At 41.7% G+C, this 16,666-nt stretch overlaps 1 pseudogene; it reads left to right on the forward strand.

Annotated features, from left to right (window-relative positions):
• The first annotated feature begins 780 nt into the window (after positions 1–780).
• On the forward strand, positions 781–14,480 carry LOC142716995 (uncharacterized; annotated as a pseudogene).
• Positions 14,481–16,666: the final 2,186 nt, after the last annotated feature.

A 16,666-nucleotide genomic window follows, 5' to 3' on the forward strand; every position in this document is an offset into this window, starting at 1 on the left:
TGGGGAGAAATGTCCGTGTTGGGAATACCCCTTTATTCCATGTGGTGACGGCTCTGAGAAGATGTTTCTCTCAATGATGAATAAGTGAGGTTCTGTATGTCACACATGATGTTGTCCCCTGTATAATTTCCATCTTCTCCTTTCTCCATAAAGACGTCTGCAGTACTAGATCCTCCAGTTCCTCCAGTTTTCTCATCTTCTCCTCCACAACGTTCCTTCTCCTGAGTGACCCACCAAGGATGGACGAGGACAGGAATGAGATGAGCAGAAGAATATTAGACTTCACCTTGGAGATCATCTACCTGTTGAGCGGAGAGGTAAACTTTTCTACATTATACACATAGGGAAGGGACAATACATAATAGGAAGAATCCAGTGTCCTGTATAACAGCGTCCAGACCTTCCAAGTGACGTCAAGAAGCCACCAGCAGAAAAGCTGAAGATCAGCCACCAATATGGTCAGTTATGTGTCATGTCACCAATGCAGCAATAGTAATGTTGTAGAGCAATGACAAGGAACCAGGAGGATCAGGATGACCTCTATATAGAAACATAGAAGATGACGGCAGGAGGAGAGCACATGGTCCATCTAGTCCCCCCAATATTATTTCCTTTGTAGTTTTGGCCTCGTTCCATTTTCTCAATGTCTTTTTGTAGGTGAGGTCTCCAGTATTACAGATGTGGGGTCACTAGAGCTCTATACAGCGGGGTCACAATCTCCCTCTCTACTGAGGGGGGAATATTGTGTTCAGTTCTCTAAGTATCTCTCTCCATACACAGGAGTACACAATAGTGAAGAAGACATCGGGTGACTGTACGACTCCCATCATCCATGAGTCAGGAGGATGGAGCAGTAGTCAGAGCCCCATCACAGAGCCTCCCCCTCACTCCCGGATACATGAGAAGAAGATCTTAGAACTGATCTACAAGATGACTGAGCTGCTGACTGGAGAGGTGACACGCTGGGAATGCTGGGAAATGATACAGTATCAGCACTAGAGGAGTCTGGGTAATGACTATCATTGTGTGTGTCAGGTTCCTATAAGGTGTCAGGATGTCACTGTCTATTTCTCCATGGAGGAGTGGGAGTATCTAGAAGGACACAAGGATCTGTACGAGGAGGTCATGATGGAGGACTACCGGCCGCGCACATCACAAGGTGAGAAGATACAGATATTATATTTTGTTTGTTTATTTGTTGAAGTGTTAATTTAGTCATGTGCAGTATATACAGACATGTGATCTCTGATCGCACATTCCTCGCTTTGCTTCATTGCTGCACTAGGTTATGTTCGCACGCAGAAGTTTCCATATATCTGAATGTGGTTCTTTCTGCAGCAGGTGCATGAATTTGTAGTAACCACATTCGGATGAGTTGAATGCAATTTCATCACAAAGTACTAATGCCGCACATCACTGTCCGAACCGTAAAGTCACGGAACCGGCTCCCACAGGATTTGGTAATGGTAAAGTGTGGAGAGAGATAAGAAAGGGTTAAAGATCTTCCTTGTAAGACACAATACACAGGGTCACTGGTAGTAATGAGGAATGTGGATCCGATTGTAAGTAAAACAGGTTGAACAATGTGTGTGCGGAGATCTAATGCTTTATCTATTTTACTCTCCTTTACATTTTATTTTAAACAATTTATTGGAATGGAGTTTCAGGGGGATTGAACTCAAGAACAAGCGGAATCCAGCAGCAGGACGCTAGAAATGTAGAAGACCTGGTCAGGGTGGTCATGGACCGTTAAACTTTACTGTTACTGTGCAGGGAGAATCTGCTGCTCATTAGACGCCGTTCTCCCTGCAGTAACACTACTGTCCGAGCTGTGCTCAGTACTTTTCCCCCTGCATGAGCACAGCTCCGTACAAGCAGTGAGAGGGTTAAAGAGCGACTTCCATTGTATTATATTGTTGGGGTTCATATGATTGGTAGTTGTGTAATATTACATACATATTAATTATGTGACCCCCCGCAGTTTTGTCCGGTGATATGAGCTGATTGTCGGGTCTTTCAGCAGCAGGACCCATGGCGCACGGCTACTCTCTGGACCAGCCTCCTATTTGAGAAGATTTGCTCAGTTAGAACAATCCATTTAGTGTGGATGTGTCAGGTCTCTTATGTTCCCCTATCAGAGGGCAGCATAGGATCGGGGGGTAGACGCTGAGATCTGGGATATAACGTTTTCTATGAAATCATTCAGTATTTTCATGTAAAGAATGGTATAAGTACTGCCAGGACTCCTAGAGAAAGACTGTGAGTCCTGCTTCCCCCGCCCACACACAATGATTTCCCTTTGTCATCCTGCTCATAAAATCGGAGAGTTTGTCAGACGTTCCTGATGGAGCCGATGCCTGAGCTCCAAACAGACGTTCCTTACTTTACCTCCTGCCTCTGCTGAACATGTAAGGAGCGATGCTGGAAGGGGTTAATATCAGCCCCCTGTCATTTGCGGTATGAGCTTCTAACCTTGTGTAACGAGACCAGACTCCCTTAAGATTCTGTTCTGATTTATCTGTATTCTGCTAGGAAGCGTCTGTGTCTTTAAGATCGCCATGGCTACTGATGTAGCTTCTGGGGGGTTCTGTTTCCTTCCTGAGCCTGTCCCACTTCTCTGTCTTCTTCCTGTCAGGTGGGGGGGGGGTATTTATACCTGGCCTCCTCCCGCTTTCTTTGCTTGTGAATTTTCTCCTTTCTTAGGTGTTGTGATCAAGCTCTCACTTACCCTGTGCCCTGGACTTCTTGGAAACTGACCTCGGCGTGTCTCTCGTTAACCCCTTGTTTACCAGTTTTGATTATCTGCTCCCGGCTGGTTGTGACCTCTGCTGTACCTGATTTCCACTAGCTCTGTTTTGGACTTTTTGTTTACCCTCTGGCTGTCTGGTTACCTCTTCAGGTGTAGCCAGCATTGCACCCCTTATACAACACTAAACTCTGTTAGAACAACCTGGGTTCTGTGCCTTAAAAACCATCCCGCCTTGCGGTGGGCTCTGGCGAATACCTCAGAGTAGCCTTAGATTCTTTCGATCAGAGTTGTGACGGATTTGAGGTTGGGGTTTTATTTGCACGCTTACTCCCGACGGTCTCCAGCAGACTTTTGTGAATTGCTTAACCAGTGATTCTATAACATATTCGGGACGTGCAGCTGATTTTTTACCATAATTAATAACATAGAAATACATTGATATCTAAACAGTAGAGGTTCACACCTTCTAAGAAACCTTGATCAACCAATAATATCTAAGGGAACCTGTCAGTAGGTTTGGAGCCACTAAACCACCAGCATACCGATATACAGCCGGGTCTAGTGTTCAATACCTGCCTACCTCATAAACAGATGTTAGGGAATAGTTAGTAAAGTAAATTACAACTTACCGAAAGGAGCTCGGGAGCGACATCAGGCGCATATGAAGCAGAGGACAGTTCACTGCGCATGCACAGTAAAGTGAGGTGTAGTGTCCTCGGCTTCATATGTGCATGCACCCGATGCTGCTGGACTTCTTCCCGTAAGTTGTCATTTACTTTACTAACCATTCTCTAAATGTCCTTTTTTTGAGGTAGGCAGGTTTAGAGCGCTAAACTCCGGCTTCATGACGGCATACTGGTGGTTTACTGGCTTTAAACCTACTAACCGGTTCCTTTTAAATGCTTTTTATAGTTAATTTTCTTTCTCAATGCAAAATTAAGCAACTTTCTAAATAGTCTTTATTACAATTTCCTGCAATTTGGCTGCTATGGACTATGCAAAACCCCTGTGGACAGTTGGTCTCCTGCAAATTCTAACTCAAATCCGTCAGTGCACTGCTCATAATGGCTGACTCAACTTCTCTTCCCCCTCCCTTCTCTCAGTGTTAGAGATGGCACAGACAAGATCACACAAGCTGTTAGTATCATAGTGAAGATAGGAAGGAGAGCACGCAGGCTAGCAAGATGATTTCTCTATACTCTGACCTGCTATGTACACACACACACACACACACACACACACACACACACACACACACACACGGCTATCTCTAACACTAAAAAATGAAAGGAGGAGGGAGAGCGGTTGAGTCAGCCGCCAGCAGCAGTGGAGTGACTGATTTGAGATACAATTTGCAGGAGACCAGCTGTCTACAGGAGTTACACAGGCTCTACAGCAGCCAAGTGGTAGGACGTTTTTTGTTAAAGGGGGTGGGGTAATAACGGGATTCACTGGTTAGTGGCACCCACTATTACTACCGCCTTTATAAACAGGGTCACTAGGATTATGCCTAGTTCCCCTAACTTTTCCTTATACGAACGTCGATCTAATTGCTTTAGCGGCTACTCAAGGGAATAAGACCGTATAGTAAATAAAGGTAATATTTATTAACATACAGTAATCACTCTCATATGTATAATACAGTAACTAATCACAGTACAGTATAAACACGGTATCAAGATATTATACCGCCACCCACTTACCTAAACATACACAGAATACAGTTACGTTACAACACAATACACATAAGTTACTTGTGATTCTCACACGCTCTCTATCTCTATCCCACTCCCTCCTAATATAACTTTCCCTATACACTAAGGGTTAATACGGGATAAGGAGGAACAAGGGGAATGGGTTACTGTGTAAAACAGACAGCAAGGGTTAACTCGGGGACTCTGGGACAGCAAGGGTTAACTCGGGGACAGTAGGACAGCGAGGGTTAACTCAGGGACTCTGGGACAGCAAGGGTTAACTCGGGGACTCTGGGACAGCAAGGGTTAACTCGGGGACTCTGGGACAGCAAGGGTTAACTCAGGGACTCTGGTACAGCAAGGGTTAACTCAGGGACTCTGGGACAGCGAGGGTTAACTCAGGGACTCTGGGACAGCAAGGGTTGACTCAGGGAAGCAAGGGTTAACTTAGGGAGAGCAAGGGGTTAACTTAGGGAGAGCAAGAGGTTAACTCAGGGAAGCAAGGGTTAACTCTGGGACAGTAGGGACTCAGGGAGAGCAAGGGGTTAACTCAGGGAAGCAAGGGTTAACTCAGGGACAGTACTCAGGGAGATCAAGGGGTTAACTCAGGGAAGCAAGGGTTACAGCAGGAGGAGACAGGGAGAGACAGGGTTAAGTGTAGCTGCTGCTACACTTGTTCGAGGTCTTTAGAGGAGAGAGGTGGTGTGTGAGGCAGGCAGGCAGCTCTCAGCTGATCGTTTTCAGCTCGGCTTCTGAGCGTACAGACGCAGGGCTATTTAACCCTGTCGGTACGCTCACAGCGGGGAGTGTGGCGCTTGCCCCAGGCTAGCATGGGTCGGCATGGTGATAATGTATCACCAGCCGACTCATGAGAGCCCGCACGAGACAGTCCGTGCGCGCGGGAGACTTGAAATGGAGACAGGGGATAACTATCCCTTGTCTCCATGGTTTCCTAACAAAGCAGGGACATGCTAATTGTCCTGCTCTGCTTCCAACCGTATTCATGACCAGGGCTGTTGTTGTTACAGCCCTGGCTCATGATACATTATATGTACTATACATACACATACACTGCATACATACATATATATATATACACATATATATATATATATATATATATATATATATATAGACACTTCCCTTTACATTATATGTACTATACATACACATACACTGTATACATACATACTATATATATATATATATATATATATATATATACACACACATATGGACACTTCCCTTTACATTTTTAATGACATTTTAATTTAGTAAGTTGCTTAATTTGACATTTAGGAAGCAAATGAGCAATAAAAAGAATTCAGTTCAGAGGTGTACATAGCCTGTAAGTAGAACAATATTAAATGACATCCGCTCATGATTAAAAGCCGGTAGATCATATGATCCTACATTACTTTTTATTTTCAGTGTCTGAAACTAAAGATAACAAGAAGTTGTGGCCCCTTATCCTCAGTGCGTTAGAGCCAAACACGGATATTATACAACAAAATCTCCGCCCAAAATTAAATGTGTTCAGAAAGCAAAATATTCTAAACCAAATATCCAATAATAATTCTGAAGTTAATTTAATTATTCAAAATGGAGCAAGTGGCCATTCCATAGTGAAGTTCTCCTACATTTCCCTCCTCTCCTGATTCTATCACTCTTAGTAAGAAAGGTTTAGTAAATGACATGGAGAAATTCTTCTCTTCTACTAACATTATTGTGTTATCTGCAGTATACATTGCCACCGTATTATTCATAGTTGATACACATCTGTTACTGGCCCATAGGATTATTTTAATATCTTTGTATATAAGAAATCTTATGGCCATACCTTGAACCATTACCTGAGGCGTCTCACTGAACCATCTGTTTGGCCTTCGTCGGGCTGATATACGTCAGTATACAGCAATAAAACTGTATAGAATAGCGTAGTACACTACACTAGTCCATCCTGCGGAGTCCAGTAAAAAACATATACCCTAAACATCATTTTTTTTTTTACAATGGGGGCCTATTGCTGGCAGATGGCACTATATGGCATCCGTCACAGGACTCCGTTAAACCGATAAGGTGAGAAGCTCCAGTGATGTAACTGAACAGTTATCACTGGAGCTTCCCTGGGCGAACTCAATCCTTGCAATACGGTGATTCTCCGCCTCGGAGGATGGGAGGAGGCTTGACCTGATCTTGCTCCTTGAATAACATTCTCTAGAACAGAGACAATAGAGCCTGCAGTGTGCACGGTGGATGTGACCCCCTTCTCCTCGCCACACCAGCACAGCAGTATATATCGTGCCCCCGGCTCATGCTTAGTCATGTCCACCTTGCGGTGCTCGTGCCACAGACAAGAACACTCCCCCCACTTCCGGCCCTCATAGCTGGGCACAATACATACTCCCCGAATGAGGCGGCTGCAAGAGGGGAACAAACTACAGTACATACAGCATGACAGGCGTTGTTTCTATGAACTATACATAGTATATGGGGAACAAGGAGGAGTATGGAAGAGGTGAAGGCGAGGTGGGGTGATCACTGTTTACCTCTATTACACTGACTGCATCTTCCACATGGGAGTGGTAAAGATCACCCTTGTACCCCTATACCGTGTATTGTTCAGTGAAGCACTGCCTGCAAGGGGAAAAGAACTGTATCGAAAACGTGTCTCATTGTAGGTCTATACAGTGAGATACGTTGCAGCTTTCCGTGGAAGGTATACGTCGGGAGTTCTACTGACGTGTAACTCCGACAGGAGGCTCAAAACTGGGTTTGGACAGAGAATAAGATATACACCCATCAGCCATAACATTAAAACCTCCTTCCTAATATTGTGTATGTCCCCTTCGTGCCAACAAAACACTCTGAAGGTTCCTGTTGTATCTGGCACCAAGACGTTAGCAGCAGATCCTTTAAGTCCTGTGAGTTGTGAGGTGGGGCCTCCATGGATCGGACTTGTTTTTCCAGCGTGTTCTACAGATGATCGATCGGATTAAGATCTGGGGAATTTGGAGTTGAAGTGAACACTTTGAGCCCTGAACACTTTGAAGTCATTGAACTCTTTGTCATGTCCCTCAAACCGTTCCTGAATAATGTTTGCAGTGTGGCAGGGCACATTATCCTGCTAAAAGAGGCCACTGACATTTGACAATACTGCTGCCATGAAGGGGTTACTTGATATACGACCATGTTTAGGTAGGTGGTATGTTTCAAAATAAGATCTACGTGAATGCCAGGACCCAAGTTTTACCAGCAGAACATTGCCCAAAGCACCTCCCTTCCTCAGCCGCCAGCCACTCTGCAATTATTTCTATAGTAGTTCTTCCCATCCCTACCCCAGGAAAGCGACGCACATGCACCCGGTCGTTCGTTTGATGTAAAAGTTAACTTTATTAATCAGATCGTGCAACTTTCTTCCATTGCTTTATGGCCCATTTCTGATGCCCATTGTAGAAGCTTTTGTCAGAGGACAGGTATCAGCACTAGGACTAGTCCGCAGTGATACAGCCCTAAATGCAGCGAGCTGAAATGCTCTGTGTGTTCTATCGAGGGCTAGATAGCACCAGGTCCTCAGGTGGGTGCATACGTAGGGGACCAACCCAGTAAGGTATGAAGAAGATACAATGTACACCAACGGGAGTAATTTTCAAGGTAGATATTTATTATTTTGCCAGTAACGTTTCAGTCATATCCTTGACCTTCCTCAGGCACTGTAGTATGCGGTTCCTGCAAAATGGCGCTTGTGTAGACGCGGCTGTCCACAATGAGAGGTGCTCTGTGTGTTCCGACACCTTTCAGTCATAGCCAGCATTATGTTTTTGAACAGTTTGTTCTGCAGTAGTTCTCCTGTGGGATCGGACCAGACGGCCAGGCCTTTGTTCCCCACGCACATCAATGACCCTTTCACCAGTTGTCCTTCCTTGGACCAATTTTGATATGTACTAGGCACTGCATACTAGGAACACCCCAGAAGACCTTCCATTTTGGAGATGCTGATTCTGACCCAGTCGTCTAGCCATCACAATTGTCAAAGTCGCTCAGATTCTTTTGCCTGCCCATGTTTCCAACACATCAACTTTAAAAACTGTTCATTTGCTGCCAAATATCTCCTCCCTTGCCAGGCGCCATTGTCAATGTTCTTCACGTCACCTGTCAGTGGTTTTCATGTTATGGCTGATTATTGTATATATTGAGGACAGTGCGGGTCGTCTTCATTTAAAAATAAATATATATTGATAATAGGTCCATGAGTCTTGCTACAGAGGAGGATGGGGGTGTTGGGTGTTCCCTCTCTATAGAGCTTCTGTTTCCTGTCCAGGAGGGAGGCCGTCTCTCTAATGGTGCGGTCATGGGCTCACTGAAAACCGATGAACTAAATGTAATCATATATTTTTATTTTCTCATTCTTCATAACAGCACCAGGTAAAAGGAGACTTGGTGTTATAAAACCGTAGAGCTTCCTCCAACACCTCAGTGGTTTCCCGTCCCTTGTGGAGAGAAAACTTGGAGTAGTTGTTTTCCTTAATACAGGTACTTTGCGTGACTAATAAAAGACGATGGTCTTCACGGTGGGTTCCCTCTCTTGAAATGTAGAATTCCCTAATAAGCAGAGGTGTCATTGTTCCGGGGCGTACCAGGGCACTTTTTTTTGGTTGGCAGGGAGCTCTTAATAAATGTCTTCTGCGCGCGACCACTTTAAACTGTATCCGCAAATCTCAGGACGCGACTTTTAGACTTTGATTAGATAAACATGGAAATGCCGGTGTAGAGAGAAGTGTGTGATGTATAGACAGATATACAGTAGTCAGGTATTCAGTCACTGTGTGTTTCCTACAGATGGATCCAGTAGGAGAAATCCACCAGAGAGATGTCCCAGTCCTCTGTATTCCCAGGACTGTCCAGAGGAAAATCACAATGTCCCAGAGAATCATCAGGTAGATGAAGCTGAGCCCTATACCACATTTATATAGGGGGGTGTGGAGCAGTTTGGTCCTGCGGTCATAGATGGGGTCATAGATTTTGGTGGTTTCTTATGTTGATCTGTTAGATTATTCGCACTCTCTGCTGTATTGTACTGAATTATTACATATGTGACATCAGGGGGAAGATCTGACTAATAATAAAGCGGAGGATGAAGAAGAGCGGGTGAGGGGCGATCACCCGTGTAAGAGTGAAGTGGAGGAGGAAATTCCAGGAGGTGTTACCACAGGTCAGTAATAATGAGATTAGAAAGTGAATTGGGAGGTTTGGTAAGGTGGGGTTCCTCCTTAGTTCTACTTTACAGTAACACGTCAGACAATGTGTTATACATAGTGCCGGACCTGAGGGAGCTGTGACTGCACATAGAAGTTCTCTACAAGGTGATCTATGACTCCGGTCATGCACTAGGCTTAGTGTCAGATTTTGGGGGGCACCAGGAGCCTGTAAAAATGACAATAACTCAATACATTAGTATGTCTGACGATCGCTGGTTCAAAGCCCGTGCAGGGACTAATAAAAAGTGTTAAAAATAGTTTAAAACATTTTTTAGTGGTGTACAAAAAATTAAAAAAAACCTTTTCCCAAATTTCCTTTCAAAGTATTGTAAAAAAATAAACAAAATTGGTATCATCGCCTCCGTAAAAGTCTGAATTATTGCAATATAACATTATTTAAATCGCATGGTGAACACCGTAAAAAAATGAAACCGCCAGAATCGCTATTTTTTTGGTCACTTTAGCACTAAAAAGTAATGTAACAAAAAGTCGTATGTACCAACAAAAACTACAGCTCGCCCCACAAAAATAACCTCTACTCTGCTCAATCAACAAAACAAAAAAATTAAAATAACCGGCAGGATAAACGTAGCGTGATTTATACAGAACAGTGAACGCCACATTTAAAGAAAATTGCCCTTTTTTGATCAGTTTGCCTAAAACAAATGGAATAAAAAGTGTTTAAATAGTTGCATGTACCCCAAAATGGTACTAATAAAAAGCCCTCAAACCACTACGTCTATGAAAAATAAAAAAGATATGGCTCCCATTAGTCGAGGATGAAAAAATATGCAGATGAGCCGGTCCGAGGGGAACTTTCCTTCTGTTTCAGGAGGAGATTATCAGGGCTCTAATATTTGGGAACCAGGAAGAGAAGGGCCCAAACATATCTGCTGGAAGCGAGGGGGCCCGGATTATACCAGGACAACACTTTCCCAGCAAAATACCCCAAACTACAAAGGTGCAGAGTGTGGACCAAAAGGGGATAGGAAAGCACAGCATTTATCAGTGTGACACCGGCCTGTGCATAAAGGATTCATCACAGCGTAACCCACATCTATGGAGAATTGTATTATTTACCCCATTATTATACACATTTGCACTGGACTTTCTTTACAGCCTGTGGACTGTTCTTATTGAACTGTAATAAGTGGCTTATGCGTGAGGTGGCCAGCGGCCTGTGTAGGCTACATGGCCAGCTCACTTATTATATGAGGGGAGAGGTTGTGATGGTGCATTATGTGTGTTTTATTGTGAGTCCTCAGCAGACAGGAATGACTCTGTAATCAGGTACCACAGGTCGTGTCTCCAGCCTATGGACAATCAGACGATTTAGAGGTACAGTCCACGAGACATCAAGAGTTCTCATTGTCCAGTCCCCACAGGGGGTCATCAGGAGGCACCACCATTACTCAGCTAGAGTGCAGACCAGCAAATCAAGCAGATCCAATTATCTTCCCCATTGTGTTCTCATCCTGGCTGTGGCAGACAATAGTCGGGCAATACACATAATAGTGCTAAAGACACAACTCACTTACAGACAGTAGAAATACAAACTAAAGTCATTATAATGATAGTGACTAGAAACTGGTAAGATGTTCCTCCCCTGACTGGTATATAAGGGCTTATCCTGGGGAGGATGGAGATCTTCTGTAATGTGTATTCAGAATCCTGACCACTTCTCTGTGATTTACAGCAAAGCAGGCGTAGTCTCTCGAGATTAATCTGTAAACTGCCATTTACAGCAAGATCTCGCTGTGCTGTAAATTGCAGAGAAGTGACAGGATTCTGAATACACATCCCGTCCTGGCTGGAGGTAATGTATATTCATTGTCATGACACTGCAGTAATGTTATAGTGTGTTTATGTGGCTGCACATAGCGATATAGCTATATCGCTATGTGCAGTGTAAATGAATGGAGAAAAGTGTATGACGCTGATTGGTCACTGATTGGTCAGCGTCATACACTTCTCTCCACAACGCCCATTTGGCCATATAGTAAAACACGCCCAGTTGTCCATTGAGAAACTCATTAGCATAAAGCTAATATAGGTCATAACGCCGTCAAAAATTATCGTTTTTCTAAATAAAAAACACTGCTGTAATCTACATTACAGCGCCAATCACATTATGTACAAGATAGGCCACTTATAATGTGGTGACAGAGCCTCTTTAAATATATCACTTATTTTAAGCGCTATATGTTCTGAGAAAAACAAGACCAAATACATATAGGTTGGCAGAGAAATAGAACAACAATTCGCTATTAAATTGTCACATGACTAAAACTTGAATGAGGCCACTTCATTTCATTAGATTCACATTATCAGTACTTGACAGAACACTATTTCCCCTTAGAACAGCCTGAATTCTTAGTGGAATGATATTACTGTGTACTGGAAACCTTTATTCCAGATTCCGATTGATAACTTCACTCTGCCTATTCCACTACATCCCACAGATGTCCTATAAAATTGAGATCCGGTGACTGTTCAGCCATTAGGATATGCAGACCTCATTATCATGTCCATGAATTCATCCTGTGATTTGTCTAATGACACATTATCTTGTTAAATGTAGACTGTAGCGCTAAGATTAGACTGTCTGTAACAATATTAAGTTAAGATTGTGTAGGCCCCATTAGTATTTAAACAGCCAAATGTGTTAGCAGAGAACAGGCTTCATTGCCAGACAAGGTTCTGCTTTTCAAAAAAAAAATATTTTATTAAGTCAAGCTTTATGTAATAAATTAATAGTGGAGGACTGAGTGTAGACCAGAATCCTGGACTGTCATGGATTTATTTTAAAGTGAAATACAAAGCGTTATAAGGCTGGAATGGAGTCAAAAGTCAAGGCTTAAACTTCTTCCTGCTTGATCCATTTCTGACTTTGGCTCAAAACACTGCATGTGTGTTTCCAGCCTAATACGAATGTTATAAATTTGTCAACTTTTCTATTGTGAAACAAAATCAATTTTTTTTTTTTAATCCTAACAGAAAATCCGAGTAAAATCTCTGAGGGAAACTTCACGTTATTGCTAAATTATAAAGTAGAAGATGAAGATATCATGCAGCAGTCTTCAGGAGAAAACCTCATTACCCTTAATGTACATCCAGGACTTCACAGTAAAGACCTATCATATAATTTCACCAATCATGAGGAACCTTCTCCTGACCAATCACAGATTGTTACCACAAGTACAGCTCAGAAAGGGGGTAAAAGGTTTCAATGTGGTAAACAGGTCACAAAAATCTCAGGTCTTTTAACAAACAGAAGAATTCACAGAGGTCAGAAGCCGTATTCATGTCCAGAATGTGGGAAATGTTTTACAGATATATCACATCTTGTTACACATGAGAGAATTCACACAGGAGCGAAGCCATATTCATGTCCAGAATGTGGGAAATGTTTTATAGATAAATCACATCTTGTTACACATGAGAGAATTCACACAGGAGAGAAGCCATATTCATGTCCAGAATGTGGGAAATGTTTTATAGATAAATCACATCTTGTTACACATGAGAGAATTCACACAGGAGAGAAGCCATATTCATGTTCAGAATGTGGGAAATGTTTTACACAAAAATCGCATCTTGTTGCACATGAGAGAATTCACACAGGAGAGAAGCCATATTCATGTTCAGAATGTGGGAAATGTTTTACAGATAAATCAAGTCTTGTTAAACACGAGAGAATTCACACAGGGGAGAAGCCATATTCATGTTCAGAATGTGGGAAATGTTTTACAGATAAATCAAGTCTTGTTAAACACGAGAGAATTCACACAGGGGAGAAGCCATATTCATGTTCAGAATGTGGGAAATGTTTTACAGATAAATCAAGTCTTGTAACACATGAGAGAATTCACAGAGGTGAGAAGCCGTATTCATGTTCAGAATGTGGGAAATGTTTTACAGTTAAATCAAGTCTTGTTAAACACGAGAGAAGTCACTCAGCAGAGAAATTATATTCATGTTCAGAATGTGGTAAATGTTTTACTACTAAAGGCAAACTTAGGGCTCATCAGAGAAACCACACAGGGGAGAAGCCATTTTGATGTTCTATATGTGAAAGATGTTTTACAAAGAAATTTACATTTTGGAACTCCGCAGAGAATTCACATAAAGTAGAAACCATAATCTCGTTTAGAATGTGGGAAATGCTATAAGGGCAAAAAAAAAAACACTTTTTAAACACATCAGATTGTTCACAGACTTTAACCCCTTAGTGACCAGCCTATTTTAGGCCTTAATGACCAAGCTATTTATTAAGTTTTTCCATCGTCTCATTCAAAGAGCTATAACTTTTTTATTTTTGTCGACATAGCTGTATAAGGTCTTGTTTTTTGCGCGACAAGTTGTATTTTGTGACAGCACCATTTTGGGGTACATAGAATTTATTGATTGATAAACTTTTATAAAAAAAAATGTTTGGGGGGAATAGAAAAAAACAGCAATTTTGCCACACTTTTTTGCGTCCTAAATTTACGCTGTTTACCGTGTGGTATAAATAACACAATAACTTTCTATATTTTGTATGTTTTACTACTTTTACCCAGTAAAAACACTTTTTGAAAAAAAATTATTTGTTTTTGCGTCCCCATATTTGAGTTGCCATATCCTTTTTTTTCTTTTTCCACCGATGCAGTAGTATGAGGGCTTTTTTTGCGGGACAACTTGTCGTTTTTATTGGTACCATTTTGGAGTACATGCGACTTTTTGATCACTTTTTATCACATTTTTTTAAAGGCAGGATTCACCGAAAACGTCGATTTTTTTTTTTTTTTTTTTTTTTTTTTTTTTTTTTTTTTTTACGGCGTTCACTGTGCGGGTTAAATAATGTAATAACTTTATAGTTGGGGTCGTAACGGACGCGGCAATACCAAATATGTGTAACTTTTTTACTTTTTTTTTTATAATAAAGCATTTTGTAAGGGCAAAAAGTGGGTTTTTAATTTTTCATGTATTTTTTTTTTTTTTATTAACTTTATTAAACTTTTTTTTTTACTAGTCCCACCAGGGGACTTAACTAAGCGATCCTCCGATCGTTTTTATAATACACTGCAATACTTCTGTATTGTTGGTATTAGTGCCTGTCCGTGTAAAACGGACAGGCATCTGCTAGGCCATGCCTCTGGCATGACCTAGCAGGTATACTCTACATGCAGACCCGGGGCCTTTATTAGGACCCACCGGCTGCCATAGAACACCGGCACTCTGCCATCATGCGCAGGGTGCCAGTGTATTGAGAGAGGGAGTGACGTATCTGAGGGGTTAAACTGATATCTATCTCACCCGTGAGATCAGGGATCGTGAAAAGGCGTATTCACGGTCACTAATGGGTTAAACAGCCAATAAGTGTTTATTTTTTTAGGTGGAATTAGTCTGGATCTGCCAAACACTCAAATTATATTTACCTGAGAGCAACTGTGACCGGGATCTATGAAGAAAACATATTGTGGACATAAGGAAGAAAAGAAGAGCCTGGTTTACTTACAAAGCAGAGGAGCCAAATTGTCACCATGAACCTCACGTCTTATTACTGTATTCATAAATTCCCCCGCACTGCAGGGGAATCCAGACTGACCCTAAGGACAATGTAAACTTATTGTTTTTAACATATATGGACATTTTATATTTGACTTTCATTAAAACAGTATAAAAAGATGAAGGTGATGGAATTGAAGAAAAATAAACACTTAACAAAGTAACTTTCTAATTGAATAAAATAAATATTCACAGATTTATTTTCATGAAAGGAAATGTCATAAGTGTATTTATCACTGAATTAGAATCAAGGTTGGTGCCCAAAATCACGCCCAGATCTGGTGGCGAATGGCCAGTTTTTCTTGTAATACCCCAATATTTACCGGCTAAATCGTGTGTCCATTTGTCATCTATGTGGTTGTGGTTGACGTTCCATCTGTTCTTACCCTCGGGATAGATTCACTTGCGGCAGATTTGTAACATAAATTTTGGAAACTGTAAATAGTTCCATACATCTGAGTGGAGTTGTTTCTGCAGCATGCACATGGATTCTGAAATCACCATTCGGTAAACAGCGTAAATTTAGGACGCAAAACAGTGTGGCAAAATTGCTGTTTTTTTCTATTCCCCCCAAACATTTTTTTTAATAAAAGTTTATCAATCAATAAATTCTATGTACCCCAAAATGGTGCTGTCACAAAATACAACTTGTCGCGCAAAAAACAAGACTATAAGAGACTAGTAGACCGTAAAGCCCCATTCACATTTGCAAATATAAATATATAAATATAAATATATTTCCCAATACTTTTCAATACGCTCTTAGATTTGCCTAAAAACAACTGCATGTGTGATTCCAGAATTAGACAGGATCCAGGAGGAACGTGTCTCATTTTAAACCCCTGACGTTTGGTTTCCCTCTGTTAGTGAAATGTGCGGTATCACCATGCCGAGAACCAGAGCGCTCTCAGGCCTTCAGAAAGGTTATGGATGTCTATGATTCAGGAAAGGGCAGTTGTCTAAAATCTCCACATGTAGATGGTTTTCTGGACAGTGGAATGATTAACATCTAATAGTTTGACCATTTTCCCTTTGGAAAATGGAAATACCAGTAGACCCGCCACGGAATGGCCAAAAATAAATAAATAAATGGAGGATTCTTGAATGGCCAAGTGAAAGTCTAGTTCTAATTACCAACGAGATGCTGTGGGGAGATGTAAAACTGGTTGTGCATGCTCCACATGAAAGAGTAGGAAACGTCATCTCCCCTATAAGAGACTAGTAGACCGTAAAGCCCCATTCACATTTGCAAATTTAATACAGTATTTTGCATCACTATTTATAAGACAAAACTAGGAGTAGGTCCAAGACATGGAAGACATGCAGATCTTTCCATTGTACTTTTCTCTGTTTATGTGCCGCTCCCAGTTTTGGCTTACAGATACTGATGCAAAATACTGACCGAAATATACAAG

The sequence above is a fragment of the Rhinoderma darwinii genome, unplaced genomic scaffold (assembly GCF_050947455.1).
Source record: "Rhinoderma darwinii isolate aRhiDar2 unplaced genomic scaffold, aRhiDar2.hap1 Scaffold_4526, whole genome shotgun sequence".
Taxonomy (NCBI): Eukaryota; Metazoa; Chordata; class Amphibia; order Anura; family Rhinodermatidae; genus Rhinoderma; species Rhinoderma darwinii.